Source organism: Stenella coeruleoalba, assembly GCF_951394435.1.
Source record: "Stenella coeruleoalba genome assembly, chromosome: 3".
Lineage (NCBI taxonomy): Eukaryota > Metazoa > Chordata > Mammalia > Artiodactyla > Delphinidae > Stenella > Stenella coeruleoalba.
In genome coordinates, this window is record NC_137148.1 from 14,603,474 (window position 1) to 14,627,909 (window position 24,436).

At 43.5% G+C, this 24,436-nt stretch overlaps 1 pseudogene across 1 annotated transcript; it reads left to right on the forward strand.

Annotated features, from left to right (window-relative positions):
• Positions 1-768: 768 nt before the first annotated feature.
• On the forward strand, positions 769-2,252 carry LOC307184109 (cell division cycle protein 20 homolog; annotated as a pseudogene). Its single transcript has one exon. The product of its transcript is annotated as a cell division cycle protein 20 homolog (transcript).
• The last annotated feature ends 22,184 nt before the right edge of the window (positions 2,253-24,436 follow it).

Sequence of the window (24,436 nt, forward strand, 5' to 3'; positions counted from 1 at the left end):
GGGAGCGGGGAAGAGAGGGTGAAAGCACAGAGGCCGGAAGAAGGGGAGCAGTGGGCGCCTCCTCTGGGAAATTGTGCTTTACTGTCCAGGAATTCTGGGAATCTTCTCAAGCTTCTGGGCTGCCCTGAGAAAGTAGCTTGACCTTTGCGTGGCCAGTCAGTTTTGGAGATGAGATTCCAGCCTAGTGACTCCCTACTTGTAAAAGGGGCTCTGAATGTTTCCTTTCTAGTTTTTGTCTCTGTATTCCCTCTGTCATAAAAGTATCATCTGGGGCTTCCGTGGTGGCGCAGTGGTTAAGAATCCGCCTGCTAATGCAGGGGACACGGGTTCGAGCCCTGGTCTAGGAAGATCTCACATGCCGCGAAGCAGCTAAGCCCGTGCACCACAACTACTGAAGCCCGCGTGCCTAGAGCCCGTGCTCCGCAACAAGAGAAGCCTTGACAATGAGAAGCCCGTGCACCGCAATTTAGAGTAGCCCCCCGCTTGCTGCAACTAGAGAAAGCCCGCGCGCAGCAACGAAGACCCAACGCAGCCAAAAAAAAAAAAAAAAAAAAGTATCATCTGGAAGCCTTTATAAACAAACCCTTCAGTGTTTTTTGAAGTCTGTAAAATACAAGCAAATTAGAGCCGTGTAATATCTTTAAAACTATTACAATCATTTTCTTTTCTAGATGCAAACATTTAATACTGATCCTAGGGTCTGGGATCGGAGCCTGCTTTGACCTGGTGGTGAGAGGCGGCTGGGCCGAGCGATCCGGGGACGCTCCCATGGCCCAGTTCGTGTTCGAGGGTGACCTGCACTTGCTGCTGCAGCCGGCTACACCCATGCCCAACGCAGCCCCTGCGTGCTGGCAGCGCAAAGCGAAGGAAGCTTCGGGCCGGGCCTATGTGGGCAGCCAACCGATCCCACAGCGCCGGGAGGACCCCGGGGCCGAACTCCCGGCAAATCCAGCTCCAAGATTCAGACCACTCCCAGCAAACCTGGCGGCAATCGCTCTATCCCCCGTCGCAGTGCTTCCCAGATGGAGGTCGCTAGCATTCTGCCGAGCAAGGAGAAGCAGCCCGAAGACAGTCAGACACCCACCAAGAAGGAACATCAGAAAGCATGGGCTTTGAACCTGAACGGTTTTCATATGGAGGGAGCCAAGATGCTTCGGCTCAGTGGAAAACCACAAAATGCCCCAGAAGGTTACCAGAACAGACTGAAAGTACTCTGTAGCCAGAAGGCCACGCCCAGCTCCAGCAGGAAGACCAGCAGTTACATTCCTTCGCGGCCAGGCAGGATCCTGGACGCCCCTGAAATCCGGAATGACTAGTACCTGAACCGTGTAGATTGGAGCTCTGGGAATATACTGGCTGTGGCTTTGGACAACAGTGTGTACTTGTGGAGTGCTAGCTCTGGTGACACCCTGCAGCTGCTGCAACTGGAGCAGCCTGGGGACTATACATCTTCTGTGGCCTCGATCAAGGAGGGAAACTACCTGGCTGTGGGTACCAGCAGTGCTGAGGTGCAGCTGCGGATGTGCAACAGCAGAAACGGCTTCGAAACATGACCATTCTGCCCGAGTGGGCTCCCTCGGTTGGAATAGCTATATCCTGTGTAGTGGCTCACTCTCTGGCCACATCCCACACCATGATGTTCGGGTAGCAGAACACCATGTGGCCACACCGAGTGGCCACAGCCAGGAAGTGTGTGGTCTGCGCTGGGCCCCAGATGGACGACATTTAGCCAGTGGCGGCAACGATAACTTGGTCGACGTGTGGCCCAGTGCTCCTGGAGAGGGTGGCTGGGTTCCTCTGCAGACATTCACCCAGCATCAAGAGGCTATCAAGGCTGTGGCTTGGTGTCCCTGGCAACCCAATGTCCTGGCAACTGGAGGGGGCACAAGTGATCGACACATTCGTGTCTGGAACGTCTGCTCTGGGGCCTGTCTGAGTGCTGTGGATGCCCATTCCCAGGCGTGCTCCATCCTCTGTTCTCCCCGCTAGAAGGAGCTCATCTCAGGCCATGGCTTTGCCCAGAAACAGCTGGTGATTTGGAACCCAACCATGGCCAAGGTGGCTGAGCTGAAAGGTCACACAGCCCAGGTCCTTAGCCTGACCATGAGCCCAGATGGGGCTACAGTGGCATCAGCAGCAGCAGATGAGACCCTGTGGCTGTGGTGCTGCTTTGAGTGGACCCTGCCCAGCGGCGGGAGCGGGAGAAGGCCAGCACAGCACAAAGCAGCCTCACCCACCAGGGCATCTGTTAAGGACCAACTCATCTCAGTTTTTGGTACTTTTTTTTTTTTACTTTTCTAATAAAGTCACGTCTCCCTCTTAAAAAAAAAAAAGATCCTAATATGCGACCTTGCCTTGAAGGTTCAGTATCCTAAAAATTAATTTGCCATTTGTCTTATAAATGATTTTTAAAAATTGTGTACATTATGGTATGCTTGAATACATTACCAAATTTATCTGTATTTCTTTCCTGTCATTCCCTGTTTAGTAGAAACAACATACTCACAAAACAGTTCATGGAATATAAAAAGCCAAAATTCTTGTGACATTAAATACTGAAGCTTCGTATTAATTACTGCAATATATATCGTTATATGATTACAGCTTACAATATCCCTGAGCATATGAACTATGACTGACTTATTTATCCCCAATTCTAACCATATTTCCAGACCTAGGCAGGCACTTAGCATGTGTTCAATAAGTGTTTGTTTAGGGAATTAATGTAAGTCTGAAAGAAATGGCATTGAAGTGCACATGTTTGTTATAGACTGAAAGTTTATGTTCCCCCCCACAAATTCATATGTTGAAATCTTAATTTAAAAAGTGGGGCCTTTGGGAGGTGATTAGGTCATGATGCTGGAGCCCTTATGAATGGGATTAGCACCCTTATAAAAGAGACCCAGAGTACAAGAATGTATACTCTTGTCCTTTTGAAAAGGATACATAATTTAAATAGCAGAGATAAACTCATTGCCAGAAGAATTCAGTGAATTTGGAAGTGGATCCTTCCCTAAGGGAATCTGAGATGAGACCTCAGCTCTGGCAGAAACTATGATTGCAGCCTTTTGAGACCCTAAGCAGAGGACCCAGTGATGCCATGCCAGACTCCTCCCACAGAAGCTAGGATTGGAACCAAGATGGCGGAGTAGAAGGGTGTGCTCTCACTCCCTCTTGTGAGAACACCAGAATCACTACTAGCAGCTGGACAATCATCGACAGGAAGACACTGGAACTCACCAAAAAAGATACCCCTCATCCAAAGACAAAGGAGAAGCCACAATGAGACAGTACGAGGGGCGCAATCACAGTAAAATCAAATCCCATAACTGCCAGGTGAGTGACTCACAAACTGGAGAACGCTTATACCACAGAAGTCCACCCACTGGAGTGAAGGTTCTGAGCCCCATGTCAGGCTTCTCAACCTGGGGGTCTGGCAATGGGAGGAGGAATTCCTAGAGAATCAGACTTTGAAGGCTACTGGGATTTGATTGCAGGACTTTGACAGGACTGGGGGAAACAGAGACTCCACTCTTGGAGAGCACACACAAAGTAGTGTGCGCATCGGGACCCAGGGGAAGGAGCAGTGACCACAGGGGAGACTGAACCAGACCTACCTGCTGGTGTTTGGGGGTCTCCTGCAGAGGCGGGGCAGGCTGTGGTACACTGCGGGACGAGGACACTGGCATCAGAAGTTCTGGGAAGTACTCCTTGGCGTGAGCCCTCCCAGAGTCTGCCATTAGCTCCACCAAAGAGCCCAAGTAGGCTTCAGTGTTGGGTTGCCTCAGGCCAAACAACCAACAGGGAGGGAACCCAGCCCCACCCATCAGCAGTCAAGTGGATTAAAACTCTCCAGAAAGTGGGCATAGAGGGAACCTACCTCAACATAATAAAGGCCATATATGACAAACCCACAGCAAACATCATTCTCAATGGTGAAAAACTGAAAGCATTTCCTCTAAGATCAGCAACAAGACAAGGATGTCCACTCTCGCCACTATTATTCAACATAGTTTTGGAAGTCCTAGCCATGGCAATCAGAGAAGAAAAAGAAATAAAAGGAATACATATGGGAAAAGAAGAAGTAAAACTGTCACTGTTTGCAGGTGACATGATACTATACATAGAGAATCCTAAAAATGCCACCAGAAAACTACTAGAGCTAATCAATGAATTTGGTAAAGTTGCAGGATACAAAATTTATGCACAGAAATCTCTTGCATTCCTGTACACTAATGACGAAAAATCTGAAAGAGAAATTAAGGAAACCCTCCCATTTACTATTTCAAGAAAAAGAATAAAATACCTAGGAATAAACCTACCTAGGGAGACAAAAGACCTATATGCAGAAAACTATAAGACACTGATGAAAGAAATTAAAGATGATACCAACAGATGGAGAGATATACCATGTCCCTGGATTGGAAGAATCAATATTGTGAAAATGACTATACTACCCAAAGCAATCTACAGATTCAATGCAATCCCTATCAAATTACCAATAGCATTTTTTATGGAACTGGAACAAAAAATCTTAAAATTTTATGGAGACACAAAAGACCCTGAATAGCCAAAGCAGTCTTGAGGGAAGAAAACGGAGCTGGAGGAATCAGACTCCCTGACTTCAGACTATACTACAAAGCTACAGTAATCAAGACAATAGGGTACTGGCACAAAAACAGAAATATAGATCAATGGAACAAGATAGAAAGCCCAGAGTTAAACCCACGCACCTATGGTCAACTAATCTATGACAAAGGAGGCAAGGATATACAATGGAGAAAAGACAGTCTCTTCAATAAGTGGTGCTGGGAAAACTGGACAGCTACATGTAAAAGAATGAAATTAGAACACTCCCTAACACCATACACAAAAATAAACTCAAAATGGATTAAAGACCTAAATGTAAGACTGGACACTATAAAACTCTTAGAGGAAAACATGGGAAGAACACTCTTTGACATAGATCACAGCAAGATCTTTTTTGATCCACCTCCTAGAGTAATGGAAATAAAAACAAAAATAAACAAATGGAACCTAATGAAACTTCAAAGCTTTTGCACAGCAAAGGAAACCATAAACAAGACCAAAAGACAACCCTCAGAATGGGAGAAAATATTTGCAAACGAATCAACGGACAAAGGATTAATCTCCAAAGTATATAAACAGCTCATGCAGCTCAACAGTAAAAAAACAAACAACCTAATCCAAAAATGGGCAGAAGATCTAAGTAGACATTTCTCCAAAGAAGACATACAGATGGCCAAGAAGCACATGAAAAGCTGCTCAACATCACTAATAATAAGAGAAATGCAAATCAAAAGTACAATGAGGTATCACCTCACACCAGTTAGAATGGGCATCATCAGAAAATCTACAGACAACAAATGCTGGAGAGGGTGTGGAGAAAAGGGAACCCTCCTTCACTGTTGGTGGGAATATAAATCGATACAGCCACTATGGAGAACAGTATGGAGGTTCCTTAAAGAACTAAAAATAGAATTACCATATGACCCAGCAATCCCACTATGGGGCATATACCCAGAGAAAACCATAATTCAAAAAGACACATGCACCCCAATGTTCATTGCAGCACTATTTACAATAGCCAGGTCATGGAAACAACCTAAATGCCCATGGACAGACGAAAGGATAAAGAAGATGTGGTACATATACACAATTGAATATTACTCAGCCATAAAAAGGAACGAAATTGGGTCATTTGCTGAGATGTGGATGGATCTAGAGACTGTCATACAGAGTGAAGTAAGTCAGAAAGAGAAAAACAATTATCGTATATTAATGCATTTATGTGGAACCTAGAAAAATGGTACAGATGAACTGGTTGCAGGGCAGGAATAGAGACACAGATGTAGAGAACACACCTATGGACACCAAGGGGGGAAAGCGGCGGGGGCAGGGTGGTGGTGGTGGTGTGATGAATTGGGAGATTGGGATTGACATGTATACAGTGGTGTGTATAAAATTGATGACTAATAAAGACCTGCTGTATAAAAAAATAAATTAAATTAAATTAAAAAAAAAAAAGAGACCCAGAGAGCTCCTTCCCCCTCTTGCCATGTAAGGACACAGCAGGAATATGGCCATCCATGAAACAGATACCAAATCTACCAGAGCCTTGATCTTGGACTTTTCAGCCTCCAGAGCTGTGAGAAAAAAGTTTCTGTCGTTTATAAGTCACCCAATCTACCAAACAGACTAACCCATGTTTTTATACACATAATGATATTTATCATGGACTTACTTTTAATATGTTTTGTGATTGTCTCAGAATTTATTCAATGGAATTAAAACATTTGAACATCTCACATGTAATATTAACAGTACATCAAACATTACAATTATTAACAAATCCATACCATGTCAGTACTAAGGCACTTGATTTGCATAGAGATAGACAGAACAAAATCTGTTTTATTTGTATGAAGCACCTTACTTAGAACTGGAATTCAGCCTCTTATTACCACCATCCATGCATGCTTGAGACTCAGCCTGTGTGGACGCCATCTTGTTTTGGGGGTGCGGCGGAGATAAACAAGAGCCCATTGGGTGGGAATCAGTGCTTCACTGGGCGGTATACAGTCTCTAGGAGAGGATACACATCTTTTTTTTAGAAGTTTGCTTTCTTCAATTATATGATTGTAAAACACTGAGCCCCAGCTCACATGGTCTTGGAGAATCTCGGATAAACAACTTCACATTCTTTACTCTCAACCTGACCAACAACTGTGTAATTCTAAATTCCCATGACGCCGTGGGTTTGACTTTCTTGGACTCTGCCCACGGTCTGGAACTAGGTGGTTTCTTTATTTGATAAGTTCCCTGGCTAAAGTTTCAACGAGACTGGAATTATTCTCAGGGAAATGCTATCTCTTTATCTTAAGAAAGGTTTTTTGGACCAAATTTTCAGTGTTCTGGTTGATCCAAAGTATTAGGAGTGTTTGTTGTCAGCGAGTCTCGTCCCTTATTGGTGGAAAATAAAAACAGTCTATTTGAACCATGAGAAGGATCACAGGATGTCCTATTCCAAAACCCCTTCATTTTTCTTCAGATGGGGAAATGGAGGCCCAGAGAGGTTAATTGAAGTCATGCTTGCTGTGCACTTGGGGCAGGAACGGGATCCTTGGTTTAGAGCATGAAACATGGTTCCTTAAACATCCTTGCCTGGTTATAAATTACTCTTTAAGTCCCTGATTGTGTGCAGAGTCTGTGAACTTGGCTGAGTGTTACTGTTCACAAGTGTATCTTTTTACTTAAGGATTAGAAAGTGTGTGCTGACTTAGCACAGGTGAGCTTTGATCTTGCCCAAGGTCAATGTCGAAAATTGCATCTTTCATGAAAGAGGAACAGGAAAATCCAGTATGAGATTTCACATACATATTTATTCTCCTGATAAGCTTCACATTTCCTAATGCTCTAGCTTTCACTTCCCCTGCAAATGATTTGATTGTATGTACCTCTCCATCACGATTTTGGTTTCTCTGAAATGGGATAAGTAGTGGTCTCCGCCTCACTCAGTCATTCTCCCTCAGTCATTAGCTATTTGACTCTAGTCTATATTATCTATTCAGTTCTTAACATATAAATTTTTGTAGGTTACTTTTTATTTTCTGAGTTTTACCCCTGAATATAAGCTAAGCTACTAAAAGAAAACAGGCTTAGCTCAGTGTCTTTTACATCATTAACGCTAAATAACATTCCTGAAGCTACTTGAAAACCCAAATTTTATAGGGTGAGGTACTTAAAAGTGATTATGGAAAGGCGTGAATTTACTGTTTGGCAAAGATGAATTTCCACAGAATTGCATGGAGTCAAGTGTTCCTACAGTTACACAAGTTCATCTTTCTGGGGATTTCTGTGCACAGATTAAACCTCTACAAACATTTTTGTCATCCCTTTCTTGGTTCCTTTTCTCCTAGGACCAAATGTTTGAATTACCAGGTGCTTGACCATCTTCTTGTAGGGGCTAGTTTGAAAATTTCAAGCTATTCGCCTGTTCTTCATAATGGACATGTGTGTTCTCAAAAGAAATGACCATGAATTGGCCAGTGTTTTGAGGACAATGTCCTCCAAAACTCTTGTATATTTACTGACAGATAATGGACTGTAATGGGGGTGGGAAACACCACCCTTGGCTTGATTCCATCCCATCTATATGATATTATTGCTTGGCCACTAATTCTGTGCCCAGAGAATTTTTTCTTTGTGGCTATGCCTTTAAGACAGATAACAAGAAGGCTTAAAGCCACCAGGCACTTCCAGAAGGAGGGTAATTTCTTTGTTGGGCTTGTGTTGACATCTCTGTTCTCAAGGTTAATTACACATTTGGTCAATTGGTTTAATTAGTTAATTGGTTTGCTGAGTCTGCCTCCCTAGTGAGAATTACAAGACCCAGGGAACTGCCAATTCACGCATAGATATGCCCTTTCATTGCTTGTGGCTTATAACCAAGGCACACACACTGCTTACTTAAAGAGTTTGTTTTGGGGGAATCTACTTCTTGTTCTCTGAAACAGGTTTTCTTTTTCTTTAGGCTACAAATAGAGAAAAATGCCAGTTTACTGCCAATTCCAGAAAAGTCTGCTTTTCTTCAGCAAGGAAGGAGGTGGGAATGCCAGGTCCCAGGAACAGGAGGTATGGTTGTGGGGGACAGCTGTTGGCTGGGAGGTGATGAATATTAGCCTGAGATCTGGAGGCAGCCTCTCCCCTCGGGCGGAAAAGACCAGAAAAAGAAAAGGGATTCAGTGTATCAATCCTAAACGCTAACATTTTCTGAATAATCAATGAAAATTAATTCTTTCTAGATTGCTGGTGGAATCAAAGGAAACAGAGATATAGTATTTTTTTTTTTTTGGCCTTGCCATGTGGCATATGGGGTCCTAGTCCCCCAACCAGGGATCGAACCCACACCCCCTGCAGTGGAAGCACGGAGTCTTAACCACTGGATTGCCAGGGAAGTCCCAGAAACATTGTTTTTAACCATAGATGGGTTTTACAGTTATAGACTGTCTAATCATTTCCAATCCTTCCTATTTTCAATTTGCCTAAAATCGTACTTTTCCCAAGATGATGTTATGGATGTTGAACAGATCATTAGCAGATATTGTTTGGCATCCTAGGGGATCAAAGCTTGGAGAAGAAATGCTTGATGAATCGTTGAATTGCCCTTTTTCCTTGATGAATTGCACTCACAGTGGAGTGAATTGAGGGCTGGTCTAGCCAGGCATATTCACTCACATGGTTCTGAGATATCTGGAAAGAACGTGGCTAAAGATTTAAAAGCTGGTCTAGATCCCTTTAACTAGAGAATGGAGCATAATTTTCCATTTTAGGAATCGTGCTGTTTTGTCCTAACCAACTCTAGCTGTTGGGTTTCTCATTACAATCTGCGGCATTAACAAATTGTAACCTCCCTTGTCAGACAGACTCACCTCAGAATCTTCTTTCCTTTCCTCACAATTAGAGAGCTTTTCGGAATCCTTAATCAAACATTTCTTTGAGCAAGCTTAATTGCATCTCATTCCAGCTTTATTGACCAGTGTGGCTAATTGATCTTTTCTTCTTCCATCATATTGCTTCTTTTCATTTCATTTTCTCTGAATTGCCAAATATTCCTTTTAAAGTTATAAAAATCATAGAAGTCATATAACAGTAGTACTATCTGACCTTTGTTTTTCCTTCTGAATCAACCTTTCTCTTGTTCCCTACAAATCATACTTCGAGTGACGTTTTTCTTCAGATTTGAGGATTGAAAACCAAACATGAGCCCAGCATCCCCTAACCAGAGCAGAAGTCTGTGGCAGAAGTTCTCACGCTTTGTGCCATGTGGGGAACTCTTGTTCATATATCCCATTGTCAGAGGCCGTTTCCTCTTTTTTTTTTAGGGAGGCTGGGGGGAGAAAGGCGGGTGGTAACACTGTCTCATTGATGACTCATGTTCCTGTGTCTATGAGCCTTGGGTGAATGCCGGGTGGAACTCTCCAGAGCGGTGTTTTCAGGGTGGGGAGGCTCACTTAACGGGTCTGATTCCTTCTGCTTTTTTATGCCTTTCTGCCAAATTCTGGCTAGGTGTTCGCATAGCATCATACCCTTAGAGAGGAAACAGGAAATGAGAACAGAACTCCTTTAGACCAGACTTGGGGTCTAAAAACAAAAAAGAAAGAGAAAAAGAAAACAACTGCAGCAACCAAAAAATCCCAGAGGGGAAAAGAGGGTGATTGAAGGCAGAGAAAGAAATGAGAGGCATAGAAACAACCTTGAGAAAAAGGTGAAAAGTATAGAATTGCATTTAAAAAATTAGCCTTGTTCTGGTTATCCCTGCCTTTGTGGAGATGGAAAGGAGAGACAGTTTGGTCTCCAACTCTAAAACGTTCTAGCTGTGGATCTGTGGGCCCAGACGTGTCCTGTGTGAAAGAGGTTTTAATCATCTGCTGACTGTTCCTGGCACCCTGGCAAAGGCTAGCTCAGTCAGCCCTGAGCATTAGGGTGGGCTCTTTGGAGGAGGAAGGGGAAGGAGAGAGGGAGGAGAGAGGAGTCCCAGAGAAGGATGAGGCGATTCTGCTGGGAGGCTCCCTCCAGGGAAGCCAGCAGCCTGGTGAGTCAGCAAAGTCCAGCCACAGGTCCAAGGAGAGTGGTCACAGACAGCAGGAGGTGACGAGGTGATGGAGGAGCTCCCCGGGGCCGCAGGAAAGATGCAGGTATATGGCTCAATTTCCTGGGGGCTGCACTTTATTTAGTAAAACAGCTAGATGAGCCAGGCTTTCATGAGAATTAGCCAGTAGTCCCATACTGTATTTTTACCCTCTAAAATGATTAACTTGAGGTGTGACTATTGTTAGTTGTAACCTAATCACCTCTTCTGATGAGAAGATTTTTGTTTTCTTGCCTTTATCGAATATTAACCGAAGCTGTTAGTGTCAGCTATAAACCAGCATTAAATATTTGCCTTGGAGGCCAGTAAAGTCAGAGATAAGACCGAAACTGGGATCACACATGCCCCCGGTTTGCCATCTGCAAAATGATAAAGGTGAGCTTAACCCAAGCTGGCTGCCAGGCCGCTTGCAGCACCTTCAGATTTTCTTATCTTACAGAGGACGTGCCCGGTCCTCTGCTCAGGGCTGGAGATACCACTTTGACTGCTATGTCCGGCAGCAATAGAAATGATACAAACCATCGCTTACCTAGGCTTGCTGTGCGCCAAACGCTGTCCTCAGTAACAGTACACACACATTCAGTCATTTATCCTCCAAACTATGAGGAATGTTGTGTTATATTTTCACATTTTACAAATAAGGAGACAGAGACAGAAAAGTTAAAACTGGGGGGAGGGGTAAATTAGGAATTTGAGATTAACATATACATACTACTATATATAAAATAGATACACAACAAGGACCTACTGTATAGCACAGGGAACTATATTTAATATTTTGTAATAACCTATAATGGAAAAGGATCTGAAGAACATATATATATTCAGTTATCCATAGACTTATATACATGTCTATATATAACTGATTCACTTTGCTGTACACCTGAAACTTACACAACATTGTAAATTAACTATACTTCAATTAAAAAAAAAAGGTTAAAAAAGAAAAAAGAAAAGTTAAAATTGCCCCTTTGAGGCGGCAGGGCAGGAACGCCGGGTTGGGGGGATGACTAACCAGACAGATTCACATCCTGCCTTCAGAAAGCTGGTGGTCTAGTAAGGGCAGGGGCCACTAAACCCTCAGCTGCAATGAGGTGCTATTGCCAGAGCAAATAAACGCATAGCAGAGGCAACCAGCTGAATGTGAAGGTCAGGCAAGGCTGCCCAGGAAAAGTGTTACGTGAGACGCGTCTGATGGCCGGGGGGTGGGGGAGGGGTGGCCGGCAGAGTGCAGGGTAAGCAGCCTGCTGAGAACAGATGTTGGAAGTCTAAGGATGAAAACGAGCTGAATGTGGATGGGATGTTAGGAATGAGCTGGGGGCGTGGTTTGAGGCTGAAGGCAGCAGCTGCATTGGGGAAGGCCCTTGAGTCGAATTTAAGAGTGGACTTTATCCCTATCACGAAAGCAGCCCATCATAGGGCGTGGCTATTGTGGGAGAATTGGATGGGGCTTCGATTAGAGGCTGAGATCTGAGAAGAAACTCTTTAGTAATAGGGCTTAGGACTGGGGCAATGGCCGTGAGACGGGAGAGAAGATGGGTTTGAAAGCTGTTGAAGAGGTAGGGCTGAGAGACTTAGTGGTTGACTGGAAGTCAAGGATTCAGGCCTGGGCAACTGGGTCACTGGAGATGCCATGGGCTGAAGGAGAGAACAGGTCAGACCCTCTCTTTCCCTCCCCCATAGCCCTTTCATGTTCTGTGTGGAAACTTCCAACAGAGACAGAAGACTGGTAGGCTTCTGGAATAAACAGCAGAGCCTGGGAAGACCTGGGAAGACTTGCTGCCTCGCCCAGGCCCTCTTTGTATGGGGGTGCTGCCCCCCAGTTGCATAATTGCTTGAGAGGCCACCTGTGTGACCTTCTCCAAAAAATGCTCTTGACTCACAGGACCCATCTCGCCTGGAAGTGACTGGGCAGATACCCCAAGACCCCTGCCCATCAGACACACACTAGGGGCTGCCTAGTGAACTGACAGATGTGGTGATAGGAAGAGCCAGCCTCCTTACTTCAAGGTGGGACAATTCTGTGGTTTCATGGATGGTGCCAGGACCCCCTCATGCCATGGACCAGGCTGAGGCTTTCCTGAGACCACATCCTGTCTCCCCTCCTCTGTCTTCCTCATCCCCCATTCTCTCTCTCTCTCTCTGTTATGGACTTAATTGTGTCCTCTCAAAATTCGTATGTTGAAACCCTGACCCCCCAGTACCTCAAAGTGGGACTGTATTTGGAGAGGGCCTTTAAAGAGATAATGAAGTTAATGAGGCCGTTAGAGTGAGCCCTAATTCAATGTGACTGATGTCCTTATAAGAGGAGGAGATGGGGACACCCACGGGTCACCAGGGATGTGCATGAACAGAGGGGCCACCACGAGAAGAGGCAGCGTGAGGGCAGTCATTGCAAGCAAGGGGAGAGACCTCAGGAGAAACCAAGCCTGCCAACACCTTTTTCAAAAATTTTAATTTTATTGGAGTATAGTTGATTTACAATGTTGTGTTAGTTTCAGGTGTACAGCCAAGTGATTCAGTTATACATATACATATTCATTTCTTTTCAGACTCTTTTCTCATATAGCTTATCACAGAATACTGAGTAGAGTTCCCGGTGTTATATGGTAGGTCCTTGTTGATTATCCACTTTATATATAGTAGTGCTTGTATGTTCATCCCAAGCTCCTAAATTATCCCTCCTCCCCCATGTTTCCCCTTTGGTAACCATTAAGTTTGTTTTTGAAGTCTGTGAGTCTGTTTTTGTTTTGTAAGTACGTTCATTTATATCATTTTTAAAAATTAGATTCCGCATATGAGTGATATCATATTACACTTGTCTTTCTCTGTCTGACCCAATACACCTTGATCTTGGACTTCCAGCCTCCAGAAATATGCGAAAATAAACATCTGTTGCTTGAGCCACTGTGGTGCTTTGTTATAGCAGCTCTAGGAGATGAATACACCCCCTTACCTGCTTTTCCTGAAGAGCAGTCCCTCAATAAACCCCAAGCACTGGGACCCTGGTCTCAGGCTTGGCTTCTAGGGGACGTGACTCAGCACACCAAAGCGCTAAGGAAAAAATGTTGGGTTGTATTCTAAACGTGTCAGCCCTTTGTTGATTATTTTATTAACTTGTTAGAGGAGAGTGAATACCCAGGAAACAGAAAGGCTGACCAAGGGCTCCCAAGGTCTGTCTGTTCTGGAGCTTGTCCAGGCTTTAGAGGAGGGGGATCCCCGAGTTTCATCTAAGACTAGAGTCTCTCTCTTTTTCTCAGTTGCTCGGTCTTCCATGTCTTAAAAAAGTGTAAGGAAAAAATAAGTCTCACTGTATAGGTAAATTTGTTTCTGGTTAAATGGGAAAGAAATGATTGAAACCAATTTTAGTCTGTTAGAAGGTAAACATCTTTTTAAATTTCTTGACACCAAATGCTTGTCTTTACTCTCTGGCTGTGTACATAGGAGGGACATAAAGGGACAAAGAGAGTTAGAAAATGATCTGCGATCAAATTCTGATTCAGCCGGTGTGAGATTTTGAACCCTTTACTACGCCCAGCCTCAGGTTGTTTTTTCGTTCTTGGTTAAAAAAACAAGCAACCAAACAGAAAAAAAGGAGTCCAAACCTCTCTAAGTCCCTTCTGCCTCTCACATTCTCATGACTCTGACAATGAATCTGGGGTATTTGGGATGAAGGTGTTGTTCCAGATGCCTGGTCATCCGATGAGAAGAGTCTCTCCTCTTTGAGTCTGCGTGTGCAGTCACAACCCACCCTTCATTTTCATTTGTGAACTTCAACTCTTTTCACCTTTCTGTCCTCAATTCCCCTGGCTGCTTCTGCGTGTCAAATAAACCTCTCCAAATAGACTTGGAGTCTGGTTCGGCAACATTTATTGAAAACCCATTATGTCCTGTTTACTTCTGCTGCAATCAGAGCCTGCACACTTCTGATACACACTAATGGGAAAGTTTTGGCTCAAGAGGAGTTGATTGTTCTGGTTCTGTCCTGTCCCACGATATCAAACATTCATCTGTGGAACACGTCCGAAAGCTTTTGTCCCCTAGTAGCTACGTGGTTAACCTTGACAGAGAGAAAAAGAGAGGGAGGGAAGGAGGGAGAGGGAGAGAGCTGGGAGAGGTGGGTGTTGATTTTATTAGCTTTTGGGACACTTGATGCTGTGTTTCTGAGGGACTGTCAAAATCCCCAAAGTGTGCCTTCTAGGGCACAGTTTATTTTCTTAAGCCTCTGCTGACAGGGAACTGACCAAGAGACCCGGGAGGTGCCTGAAACATGCAGGAATGAAAGGTGTTTTTGCTTTTGTCCAGCAGAGCGGGTTCCTTGTGCATCTCCAAAAACTGTCCAGTGACCTCCATTCAAAGCGGCTTGAGGCATGACTCAAGAAAACTTATCAAAATGGGGCTTCCCTGGTGGCGCAGTGGTTAAGAATCCGCCTAACAATGCAGGGGACACGGGTTCGAGCCCTGGTCTGGAAAGATCCCACATGCCGCAGAGCAACTAAGCCCGTGTGCCACAACTACTGAGCCTGCGCTCTACAGCCCGCGAGCCACAACTACTGAGCCCATGTGCCACAACTACTGAGCCCACATGCTGCAACTACTGAAGCCCGCACGCCTAGGGCCCGTGCTCCGCAACAAGAGAAGCCACTGCAATGAGAAGCCCGCGTGCAGCAATGAAGACCCAACGCAGCCAAAAATAAATAAATAAATAAATAACTTTTTAAAAAAGTGCATGAGATGCGCTCATTTTTTTTTTCACTGCACAATGACAATGGAGAAAGCAATTGTAGATTTTTTTACTTTATTATTTTATTTGATTATTATTTTTTTATCTTTTGGCCGCACCGAATGGCATGTGGGATCTTCGTTCCCTGACCAGGGATGGAACCTGCGGCCCCTGCCCTGGAAGCGCAGAGTCTTAACCACTGGACTGCCAGGGAAGCTCCCAATTGCACATCTTTTTTTAAAAGCAGAGTCTTGCCAGAGACCAGTGACTCCTAAAAAGTAAACTCCTTGAGGATAGCATCCGTGCCTCATTTATTTTTGTATTGTCACAGTATCGAACCGTACTTGGCACATGGGGCCGTGAATAAATAAATAAAGCGATGAGTAACAAATATGACCCCGAGGCTCGGAATCTGGTTCCTGCTCCAGCCGACAGAGCGATTTTAATCCTGCATCTTGAAACTGGCAGCAGGTTAAGGAGACATGATATCACTTCCTAAAACAGCTCTGTGTGAAGCTCTGTCCTCTGCGACCTTGGTTCATTTTTCATATCATGTACCGCCTTCCCAAGTGATCCTGTACATTCCATGGTAGGGCATTTATTGCTTGTCTCCCCTACTAGCATGTGAGCCCCAGACGGCACAAACTCTGTGCATCTTAATTGTAAGTGATCCTGCTGTCTAGGTAGTCTCAGGCTCATATAGTTGGACAGGAATAAATTTTTGTTGAATGAATGAATGTATAAGTGAATGCATGGACACAGAAGGTGTGTAAGTATCACCTGATGAAATAGATATTCATTGAGAAAGTAATCTGTGCACTGTATTGTTTGAGACCCTATAAAAGAGCCAGAATGTATAAGCTTCTTGGAAAGAAGAAACAAACACCAACAGCCCCTCTGACCTTCACTCTCCCACCTCATGAACTTGCACCCCTGACTCCACGGTCAGTAGGACTCGCCATCTACTCCTGCAGCCATGGATGTTCCTCTGGCATTGAACGTGGGTTCACACTTAAGATTCCACAAGTATGAAGCTCTAAAAAAATGACAGATGAATCCCTGGCGACATAAATCACAACAGTGGTTGCCTCCTTGGTTCAGGAGGGGTTGGAATTGACTAGAAAGGAGCATGAGGGAACTTCTGGGGTGTTGAAAAATTTTTTAAACTTCCTTGGGGTGGTGGTTTACCTGTGTGTATGAGATTGTCAGACAGACCCCGTTGAACCATGAAGATGTGTGCATTTCATGATATTTAAATTATGTCTCAATTCGTTAATTAGTGGACGATGCTTGAGATGAGATGATACTTAGAGGATGATTTCTACCCTAGCACACATGCTCCCTGTTAGATCTTAATCTTTCCCTGACCAGATCCCCGTGCCCTGTGGTCTCCCCACAATCCCAGCGCTGGGGTACGGGGCAGGTATGTGTGTGTCGGGGGGAGTTCTTAGAATCTGCTAAAACATCTTAGGTTGGTTTGCATCACCAAAGTGGGCAGCATAAACGTTATTTATCCAAAAAGGTAGGTTTGGCCCTTGGCTGAAGTTAAGGACTTTAATCACTCAGGAAACAGGCCCAGATGAATCAAGCGATTTTTCCTAAAATCACACAATCAACCACAGGGAACTGGGTTTGAGACTCAGAGCAGCTCCCTCACCACACCCTATATCTGAGCCAGTTTTCTTTCCATCGTAGTGTGTGGAGCAGGAAAGTCGTTTCCTCGGTCCAACCTACGTTCTGGTCCTTGATCTATCATGTTATTACCTCTATGAACTCAAGCCTCAGTTTGTACATCTATAAAATGGAGACGCAGTATTTACCTGGGATTAGGACTAAATGAGATAACACTGTCAACACCGGGTGCTTAGTAACTGCTGACCCCTCATCCCTCCGAGCCTATTCATCACTGACTCCGCACTTCCTCCACATACTCATGCCCTGGGTATGTTTATTCACAAGGTTATAATACAGTGAAGCAGTTCTTTAAATAAATGTTTTTCTTCATGAGAATTAATAAGCCTAACTGTTTAAGTAGAGCTTAAAAAATTCCCTAAGCCTCTTTTCCCCCATTCCCAGCAAACTCTTGATCCAATAAGGAAATAAATCTCATAAACATGATAAACTATGGCCTATTGCAAAGAAACCAGATACTTTTTTTTTTTTAAAGAAAATATGTGAAAAGGCAAAAACACTTGTATTTCTAGTAGACTTTCTATCATCTTTGGCAAACCCTGTCACTTTTCTGTGCCCATTTAAGAACGCCTCGAGATAAAAATGGCTGTTTCTGTTACAACGTTGAGACCCCCTAGGAAGAAATAATAATTATTTCTCTATCTAAATACCTTGTAGGAAAATTTTGAGGTGCTGCAGTAGACCATCATGTGGTCCCTCAGCTGACCTTGAGGACGTTTCAATACCGAGAGTCTGTTATCTAAAGGGGCCAAAAGGGACCTCTGCTGCTTGGAGAATGATGCATTTATCTTGCCTTGTCCCATCGTCAGCCTCTTCTTGTCACTGCGTACTAGTTATGTCCCCTTTTCCTCCCCATTGAGTCCAACCTTGGCAACAGCTCTTCAGAGGGTTGACTAGGCAACTAGAAGCACAAATGGCAAAAAAAAAAAAAAAAAAAAAAAAAAAGTCTTGTAGACTTTATAGAAGAAAGGCAAGCAGTCCAGAATGGAGTGATTGATACACCCACTGCTCTTGCTTCCCACCGTGTGAGGCCCCGGTCAGGGAAGACTGGGCCCGAGGAGAAAGCCATGTAAGGAGATTGTTCCCAGCATCCTCATAGCCTTCCCTGTGTCAGATCTGGCTGTAGATTCAGCCCACAGTGATCGAATTTCCTGCATAAAGATGTGGCTTACACGGTGTTCGGCATTCCTGTAGCAGGCGCTACAGTGGCCGGTGCTTCTTATTTCACAATGGACTCAACAGCCTCTAAGAAATCACACAGTGCACACAGGAACACCCCAAACAAACACACTCGTCAAATCCCCCTGAACGTCAGGCCACGCTGGAAAGTGAACTCTGGCCTTTCTCACTTACAGGGACTGAACTTGATTGGGAAACTTGAACGTTCCCTTGGCTATATCAGACACCAAAACTCTGTTCTTTCTGGGCTCATCTCTCAAACTATGCACCTCCAGGGGGGTCTTCGTGGATTTATGTTAGTCATATGCTTATGCTTAAAAAAAAATCACATCCTGTAGATTCTAGCTGAGATTCTCAGATTAGTCTTTAGCACAAACCATTCCTTTGAATCACATGGGAACAGAATTTGGCGTAAGGGCCCTGTTTTTCTAGGAAGACCCAATAATTGTTGGGCTGTGCCTATTACAAACTGAGACGTGCTTTAGAAATTATATACCCAAGATAATTTAATATATTTGCTTTATTTCAAATAACAAGGAACTGGTGTATGGCAAAGAGTCATGGAAACTCGAAGGCAGACAAGGACCTCAAACCTGGAGCTCAGGGTTCTAGTTGGGTGACCTTTGCACAAGCCACAGATTCTTTCTTTTCTTTTCTTTTCTTTCTTTCTTTTTTTTTGACTGTGCTGCTCAGCTTGCGGAATCTTAATCCCCCGAGCAGGGATCGAACCCAGGCCCACGGCCATGAAAGCACCGAGTTTTAAGCACTCAGGCCACAGATTTCGCTTTTAGCAATTGTGCTTTTAAATCTGACATGCTTTCCAAAAGCAAATCTGGGTCATGTTTCCCAGAAGCCCCGCTGACTGCCTTAACTCACAGCCCATAAGATGGGGGCAGCTTTGGAAGCAAACTAGCATCTCTCTGCTCCCTTCCAGGCTGGGCTCATCCCAGGCCTCTGTCCCAACCCTCAAGCTTTTCTCTCTCTTGACTTTGGAGGCAGAGCAACGCCGGACACACAGAAGGTACGAATTTTCTCACAAAGAAGGTGAATATGGGAGCAGGGACAGTTAATCCTAGTTCCATCCTAAAAAAGCTATAGGTGGAGGATATTCCACTTTGGTTCTCAATTTTATTTTCAAGCTAAGAAAAAAAAAGTTTGATGGGAACTTCTTTCAATTGGCTTCACCAGAAAACTTTGGGACTGATGGCTAGCAAGAAATATGTACTCTGTTTCATGCATGTGCTTTGCAAATCTTTAATAGAATGTGGAGAGCTTTGTACATCGAGCAGTGAGTCGATAAATAATGGCAATTTCTAGCTTACCTAGGTATCGTCTTTGAGCTTGGCTAGCTGTCATCAGTAGTCAAATAACAAAGGAATGGGACCTACATTTTAGGAGTGGCATCTCTGGAGAGAGGGCAACCCCAGGCAGGGTTGAGGATGAACCAGGCAAGTCCTGAAAATAAGAATATGCTTCCAAGTCTGCAAACCCCTTAAAAGCTTCCTCTTCCAGCATTCTAGGAATCTGGACTCTGAACCCTCTTTTCCTAAAACTCTGGGTTACATCCCAGGAGCCATATGAGCCTTTCCTCCCAAACATTTGCTTTACAATCAAATGGACTAAAATCTAGAAACAGGGGTGGGTGTGGGCATGGGGGGTATACTTGGGGAAATTCACTTTCTAGCAGGGCAGAATTATCTTAAAGAATGAACAAGGACCAATGACTGTAGAACTCTTATCGAAACACAGCAACATGCTGAGCTCTATATGTTAATAATAAAATGGACGAAAATAAAGATGGTGCTTGGCTCTCCTTTATTCACCAACTGGGAAAGGAAAGCATGAACATGCTTTATAAGTGGCTGGCTCGTTTCCATCAGGTAGAATGCCAAATTTAAAAATAGGGAACCAAGCTTTGAAGTATATATCACAGAGTTCTTCCATAAATTCCAACTTTTCCAAAACTGTATAGTCACTGCAGTCTTGGTATTTGGAGGGGCCGCTGGGTTTTCCATTTTCCCTTGTAAGATGTTTGTAAATTCCAAAGGAAAGACGACTCTGCTGGTTTTTACTGTCGGGAATAAAAGAAGCCTCCCAGTGGTCAGAAAGTGCACAGACCAAACAATGCCAACTGCATTACCTGTGCAAAATTTCAGGGTTTTAACTAGACTAACACTTAAGCCTCAAATCTACGAATGTTTTACCATTAGGGAAAGGATAACACAAATAAAAAAGCAACGTTTTAATATGCACTCTGAAAGAACAGAGCACCTAAAAAGAAACAGATTAAGTGTAATTTGTCTTTTAATGAAAGCAGAAAAACGATCACATTGTGTAAGTTTCATAACTGCCTCTCCCTGCCATGGCTTTACTGTGGGTTTTTACAATTAGGTGTTGCATCATCCCATGATGGGCAGCATACAACTTGGCTCATTCAGGTCTTGTGGATTTGGAAGGCAATAAACTCCTGTAACTGGAGCACAGGGGTCTGGGATCAGAATTGTTTGGGTTCGCAGAAAACCGGTAATTTCTCTCCTTGTGCCCCTTTGTTGATTTCTGGATTTAAGAGATGGATGTGTGGTGCATGTCTCCTTTTTCACTGGGCTTCCGTGAAGCCCGTTCTTGGGTTTGCTACTGGAGCCGCTATCCGTAGAGCCTGGCTTTGCCAAGCAGCTCTTGTTTTTCCTAAAGACCTTGTCTTTCTGCATGCACTTAGAAAACAAAAAATGAAATAATTATAGGTTCATAGGAAATTGAAAACAAAATAAACAGGGAGAGCCCATGCACTCACCACCTAGCCTTCCCCTACGGTTACATCTTATAACCACAGGACACTAGCAAAACCAGGAAACTGACATTGGTATAATCCATAGAGCTTTATTCAGCTTCCGCCAGTTTTACATTCATTTGTGTGTGTGTGTATGTGTATGCATGTGTGTATATAAAGTTCAGAGCAATTTTATCACATGTGTGTTTGTGTAATCACAGCTATAGTTAGAATACAGAATTGTGCCATTACCATCAGACTTTTTCATGCTACCCCTCGTACCCACACCCAATTTCTCCTCCACCAACTCCTACCCTGTGGCAACCACTAATCTGTACTCTGTCTCCGTAATTTTGTTATTTTGAAAATGTTGTGTAAATGGAATCATACGACATGTCACCTTTTGGAGATGAACTTTTTTCACACAGCATATTTCCCTTGAGATCTATCCAAACTGTTGCATGTCTCAAGAGTTCATTTTCTTTCATTGCTGAGTTGTGTTCCATGGTGTGTCTATAACCCACTTTATTTAACCATTCACCCATTGGAGGACACTTGGTTTATTTCTGGGTTTTGGCTGTTAGGAATAGAGTTGCTATGAACATTCTTGTACAGGTTTTTGCTAAATTACAAAATGCTGATGAAAGAAATTAAAGAAAACCTAATAGCTCCCTTTGAAGGAGAAGCAACACAATTTCTTCAGCTGAAGGTCACATTCATTAATCTAATACTTAGCCTCTTTGAGGGCTCTTTATGGGATGTTCCTTTTCATAGAAGTCCTCCTGAGTTCTGAGTTTAAATTCTTACCTTTTATTATATGGCAAGATAAAATATCATTAACTGGTGTGGTTTAAATTTTCATATATGGGCCAATGGCATATAGCTTTCATCCTTGCCATTGTCCCCAACCCTGAAGTGTGCTATTAGGATCAGTGATTTCCGAAGAACTAGGTGTGTCCTAGACCAACATAATCCAATATGGTGGCTGCTAACCACATGTGGCTGTTGAGCCAGCAACATTCTTAGTTGAGATGTGCTGTAAGTATGAAATACATACCAAGCTGAAGTCTGACTATGAAAGAAAGAATGTAAAATATGTCATGGATACATTTTTATTATTGATTACATGCTGAAATATTCCTTTGGATATACTGGGTTAAATAAAGTATATTATTAAAATTAATTTTATTTCCTTCTTTTTATTTTCTCTAACGTGACTAGACAATTTAATACTATCTATGTGGTTTGTATGATATGTCTGTTGGGTAGTGATGTCGCCTGAGAAAATAAAGGTCTAGGACAGCTAAGTAACTTGCCCAAAGTCACACTGTAAACACTTCACGTGATGTCCTTTGTTTATGCTTGTTTTTATTCCAATGACTACTGATGGGCTGTGTGTCAATGTCATGATTTTGTGTTAACCTTGTGAAGGCAGGAAGAGTTCCTTGTGATGGACGGTCAGGGACTGTCCAAACCCTTTTGGATGATGGGTTTCATTTCGGGATGCCACTGATGCTTTCCTTTTGTGCCTCCTGGGTGCCACTGCCGTATGGCAGCCTTGAGGAAACTTTGCTTTATATGTCCCACCTGGTACAGATATGTTTCAACTGCCTTCTACCTTCTATTTTTCTCCCATATCTTTCATTAGTCCTGAAACAGATACCAGATGCTGTGCTTTTAACCCCATTTCAGAATTAGTATTGTGCCCTAAACACGTCTGGCTAATATTGGCTAACATTAATTCAGTAATAATGCCCAACAGTGTACCACGAATGACACTATTTAGTCCTCACAGCAACCCAATGAGGTCCATACTAGCTTGGTTCCATTTTATAGATGAGGAAACTGAGGCTTAGAGAGATTAGATAAATTGCCCAAGATCCACAGGCAGAAAGAGTGTACCCCAAAATTCTAGTCTTTGCTCTCTGTGGAATTCCTGTCCTTGACCACTGTTATGAATTGCTCTATCAGTGACGGCCTTGCTATGAATAGAGGAATGAGTCCTCTATTCACAAGAGAAATTTTATTCAAAGACCAAGTACTCATATTCTAAAACATACCTGTCAGACCCACAAAGCATAACTATACAGTAATCACACAACTCGACGGTGCTAAAACCTGTGCTTGGTGTCTATGGACTTTCCTTTTCTTCAATTCAAGGTGTATTCTTTTCAGGGGAAGTTATCGGTGCCTGTACCCTCCCAGAACAGTAGCGAAGGGTTTTGCTGTGTGACTCCAAAGCCCTAAAGTTTCTTCAATCTTATCTGTACTTATGAGCTTATTTAAAATGATTTGTTTGTGCGGAATACTGGTGTCCGTAATCCGCCATCGGTGCAAAGGTCTTGACTATCCTGCTATATCCTGGGATGACCAAATATTAGAGCTGAAGGAAATGACTTCCTACTGTGCGGTCAGCAAATGTTTTCTGTAAAGCCCCAGAGAGTAAATATTTGAGACTTTGCAGGTCATACAGTCTTTGTTGCAACTGCTCAATTCTGCTATTGTGGAGTGAAAAGCAGCCGTAGATAATACGTAAACAAACAGGCATAGCTGTGTTCCAATAAACTTTATGTACAAAAACAGGGGCCATAGTTTGCTGACCCCTGTTCTAGTGAAATGCTTTCCTTTTCCAGTTGAGGGAAGAGGTCTGGACTGAGCAGCTTAGTCAATTTCAACTGCTAGTTTGTTGCAGAGCAAGGTCTAGCAATCAGACCATCAGCATTTCTTCCTACTATATTATACTTACTCATATTCATTTCCTTCCTCACCTCTTTAAAAACTTATGTAAGTTGCAAACATTCAAAAAGAAATAAGGAATAATATAAAAATGAGCTGCATACAACCATCGCCATGAAAAAAATGACAAATATGGGGGCTTCCCTGGTGGCGCAGTGGTTGAGAGTCCGCCTGCCGATGCAGGGGACACGGGTTCGTGCCCCGGTCCGGGAGGATCCCACATGCCGTGGAGCAGCTGGGCCTGTGAGCCATGGCCGCTGAGCCTGCGCGTCCGGAGCCTGTGCTCCGCGACGGGAGAGGCCACAACAGTGAGAGGCCCGCGTAACGCAAAAAAAAAAAAAAAAAAAAAGACAAATATGGTTGAAGCTTCCTGTGTCCCCTTCCCAATCCCAGGTAACCATTATCCTGACTTTGATGTTTGGAAAGACTTGCTAGTCCTCCTTCTGATATATATATACAAATAAAATAACTTTAGAGAAATGCTTTTTTCCAAATAACAAAATGTTAGAAACCTAAATTACCAGTAGCAGAAAAAATGGGTAAATTACATTTGGTAAATGATCCAATTTTGTCTCCCTCAAATTCCTTATTAGAAAGGGATTGTTTGTTTAAAAGAGGATTGGCAAGAAGATACACACAGAATATTCTTTTGAATCAAAGTCTACTT